Below are 4,815 nucleotides of genomic sequence, written 5' to 3' on the forward strand. Positions count from 1 at the left end.
ACTGATTCTGAAACATTCAGCTGGACTGACTGGCCAGCAAGCCCCAGAGTCCTCCAGTCACCATCTGCCCGAAGCCCTGAGAATACAAGCCATTAGTGTCCACAGTCACACCCAACCTTTCTCATGGATGCTTGAAATCAAACTCAGGTTCTCACGCTTGCACAACAAGCTCTTTACCAACTGAACCATCTTCCCGGCCTCTGATTATACCTTCGCACTTGTATTTTGTAAGGAAATCCAGCACACGAACCAGTGTGCCGATGAGCAGGGGAGATATGCCAGATGGCACTCAGCAGGCTCGGGCCAGCAAGCATGGTAGGTGGTGAGCAACACAGGTGCCTTGGAGTTGGCCTGCCCACCTGGCATGCACTCGTGTGGCTGAGCAGTCTGTGCCACTGTGGAGCTGCAAGGGAATGGGGAGCAAGGATCTATGCCTAGATGGATAGTAACAAAAGATATAGTGTGGGCAGAAGCCCGCCAAGGCCATGGCAAGAGAAGAGATTTCATGTGGAAGAGCATGATCACATGGGGTGTGCACAAATGTAGCTCTGGTGTCTAGGAACGGGCAGCACAGACAGCACTCGGGCAGGGACTTTTGATAACAAACTGTAAAATAAAAGGTGTACCTGAAGGTTGCATTAAAGCCCACGGTTTGATTCAAAGAACCAAAAAGGGAAGGCTTTTTTTTTTTTTTTTAAACATGTATGGGTCTTTTGCCTGCATGGTTATCTGTGACTCACTTGCATGCTTGGTACCCAGAGAGGCCAGAAGAAGGTGTTCGATCTCCTGGGACTGGCATTATAGACAATTGTAAACTGCCATGTGGGTCCTGGAAATTGAACTTGGGTCCTCTGGAAAAGCAGCCAGTGCTCTTAACCACTGAGCCATCTTTTCAGCCCCCGGGAAGACTTCTTATAGGAATTTATAACATTATAAAGCAAACATCAGACACAGAAATCTAAAAGTTCACCACAGTCTATAGAACTACATGTGTTCTCAAGATGCTTCATCATTAACAAAGGCCATTATACAATAACATTTTCTTTGTAATTGAGGAAATCAAATTGCATAAACAATCTGGGGGCTGGAGAGATGGCTCAGCAGTTCAGAGCATTTGCTCCACTTGAAGAGGACCTGGGTTCCATTCCCAGTACCCACATAGTAGCTCACAGCCACAGATAACTCAAGTTCCAGGGGATCCACTGCACTCTTAACCTGTGCACAGACTTCACACACATGATGCACAGTACAGAGACAGACAAAACACTCATACGGGCTGGAGAGATGGCTCAGCGGTTAAGATCACTGGTTGTTCTTCCAGAGGTCCTGAGTTCAATTCCCAGCAACCACATGGTGGCTCACAACCATCTGTAATGAGACCTGGTGCCTTCTTCTGGCCTGCAAGCATGCATGTAGGCAGAACACTGTATACATAATAAATAAATTAAAAAAAAAAACACTCATACACATAAAAATGAGTAAATACTTGTAATTGCATGAACAAAAAATTAAAATATTTACAATGAGCCAGGCATGATAGCACACTCCTCTAATCCCAGCAATCAGGGGGTAGAAGCAGGAGGACCTCTGGGTGTTTAAAGTCAGCCTAGTCTAGGTAGTGAATGTCAGGCCAGCCAAAGTTGCATAGTGAGATGATCCTCTCACAAAACCAAAACTCAAACAAACAAACAAACAAAAAAGAATCTATTTGGAGCTGGGGAGCTGGATCGGTAGGGAAAGGCACTTGCTGTCAAGACTGATGACCTAAATGTAATCTTTAGAATCCACATGGTAGAGGTAAAGAACCAGCTCCCAAAAGTTGTTCTCTGACCTCCACATATGCTCTGTGGCACCCTCCCCCCCCCCCCCCCCCCGACTAAATATGTAAATGTTTAGAAGTCTATTTGGGCCGGGAATATAGCTTTGTCTGCCCAGGGCTGTAGCGTATGCAGAGCCCTGGATTCTCTCTCCAGTACCACATAAACTAGAAGTGCTGGCATGTGCCTATCATCCTAGCACTTAGGAGGTGGAGGCAGGATCAGACCGGTAGACCGCTCGGCTGGCAAGGCGTCTGTTATCTAAGTATGAGGACCGGAGTTTGGATTCCCAGCATCCATGTGAAAACCGGGCTTGGCAGTGTGTCTATAATCCTGGCTCTGGGGAGGAGGTAGACAGGAGGACCCTTGAAGCTCTTCCCACTATGGATCGGTTAGTCTTGGCTGAACTGGTGCACTCCAGGTTCAGTGAGAGATCCTGTCTCAAAAACATAAGGCGGAGGGGCTGTGAGCTGGTTCGGTGGGTAAAGGTGCTTGTCACGCAGACTTGGCTATCTGAATTAGATCCCCCAACCCAAGAAAAAGCAGAAGGAGAGAACAGACTTGACAAACTGTCCTCCGATTACCACATGCCCATCAGGGCGTGTGTGTCAAACACACACACACACACACACACACACACACACACACACACACACACACGAGTTCATGGTCAACCACAGCTATAGAGCAAATCTGAGGCCAGCCTAGGATACATGCAACCTAGGATACATGTCTTGGAAAGAACGAGTTAACCAAACAATAGTAAACAAATAAAACGTGGCCCAGGTCAGAGGAGACAGAGGGGATCAACGAGCCGAAGCCATGCTCGGGACCGACAAAGAAACAGTCACGCAAGCCCACTGGTGAGTTGGAAGTCTTCACTTTATTACTATATCACCAGAAGTCACCACCTTCACTTGATTCACCACAGATGGATGGATGTCATAGAGGAGGATGCCACAGGGCCACTGGATCCACTCTGGAGAGGCTTAACCAGGTGGGGGAGGGTCTAGAGCAGGGCCCACGGTGGGGGGCCGCCCTTCACCGCACACACGCACGCACACACACTCACAGATATATTGTGGAGCCTTATATTATACATCTTATATATAGAAAATATATATATTTATACTATACACAGGCAGTAACGCTGCGGGGGGGGGGGGGGGGGGGCGGGCCGGGGTACCCAGACAAGAGCCACAGGCGCCAGGGGCGGGAGTGTCACGTCAGGGGTAGCACTAGGAGATGGCTAGCCCAGTCCATCCTCCATAAACTCTGGGGACTCCTGCTCACGCTCTTTAAGAGATCAAAGGGGTTGTGGATCAAGGTTAGGGGTGCCTCAGGGGTAACAAGTGGGATCTTTTGGTTACATGGGAAAAGCCTGGAACCCCAAGAGTCTTTGAAGATCAAGAATCATTAGGGACAGACGGAGCGGAGACTGGTGCCAGTCCCCTGGGAATTAGCCCCTTGATTGCTACATCCCAGGTGGATTGGGGGCCACCCAGGCATGTTGGCCTGGGACTGCAGGTCATGTCATCTCAGAAGGCAGAAGACAGGGCTCCCAATCTCTCACTCTGTGCTTGACCTTGGATGAGACATGAGTCTCTTGAAGGACCTCTGAAGCTATAAAGTCACGTGGAACCCATATTTCCCAGACCTTCTTTTGTGCTTGACAGGGAAAGGGGGGCCCCAACTCCAGCTGTGGGGGGCTGTCTCCAAGGAGAATGTGGGAGGATAGGAAAGCAGAGACAGTGGAGAGGGCAAGGAAGTCAGGATGCTGCTGGCCTTGGGTCCTCCCAGGGCTATGCTCTGTCCAAGGGAGTGTGGAGTGGACCCCGCCCAAACCACTGAGTCAGAAGCCTGGGTCTTACTCCAATCCTCCTAGGCTTCTCCTCCACTGTCTGACATCACTACCAGGATGGCGGCATGCATCTGGAAAAAGGGGAGGCGCTTGCCGAGGTCCCAGCAGCCCTGCTCCTGGTCCTGTAAACCTCCCCAGCCTGAGGACTAGGGTCTATGACAGACACCCAAGGCTGGGCAGAGTTTAACCAGCACTCTGCCCTCTGCCTGCCATCACCAGCTGCCTGGTGCTGTCCAGGGAGAAATGGACGGGCAGTCCTTGGGTCTCTAGTGCTCACCAGCAGGAGTAGCGAAGGCCAGGACTTCTCACAGGCACAGAAACACTCCTGTAGCCACACTGTCTGTCCCCTCTGGTCTGGAACCAGTCAAGTCACCCAAGCTGTCCCTAGTTGAGCCGCCTGGTTGGGGCACGGGGGTGTACACAGAGCCCCTTCCCAGATGTGGAAAATGGAAGTTAGCAACAGCCAATTGTCACTCGGCTGCCTGGGGTCCTCTCCCAACACTGTGGCCCCCTAGGGAACTTGGGAGACCCCAGTTTGGATCCAACCTCCAATGCTCACTCTCCATGCTCACAGAGACTCAGTTTCCCCTTCTGTTCAGGAGGGGTGGTGGTGTCCTCTCCTTGACTGACTTCCTTAGGCCTACACTCACGCCATGTTTTCCTACTGTAATGGGCCCTGTACCTCTGTGTGGTCCGCAGGCCCTCAGAGGACACCCTTGGTGCCGCCACACCAGCATGGGTACCAGAAGAGCCAACTATGTGTCGCTGGTAGAAATAACCCCAAAGCTACAGTTTCTCAGCCGAAAACCGTAGGCTCGCACTGTGGGCACACCGCAGAGATCCCACGTCATGATTAACCTGGCTGACACCCGATGGCACACGGAGAGCAAACCCGTCTGTGTCCTGTAGGGCATGGGATGAGATGGTGGGGACACCCACTGTTGATGCTGACTCACAGTCCACTGCCCTGCTTCACAAGGAACCAGCTGGTGTATACCGGGTACGCACAGGAAGATGGCACAGACACTCTCCCTCTGGGTTCTCGCTGTGACGGAGAGGGGAGCTGTCCCCTTAGGCCCCGCCCACTCTCCCCTGTCTCTGCGATCACCTGGTATCCCCCCCACCCACCCCCACCCC

The sequence above is a fragment of the Peromyscus eremicus genome, chromosome 20 (genome assembly GCF_949786415.1).
Source record: "Peromyscus eremicus chromosome 20, PerEre_H2_v1, whole genome shotgun sequence".
Classification (NCBI taxonomy): domain Eukaryota; kingdom Metazoa; phylum Chordata; class Mammalia; order Rodentia; family Cricetidae; genus Peromyscus; species Peromyscus eremicus.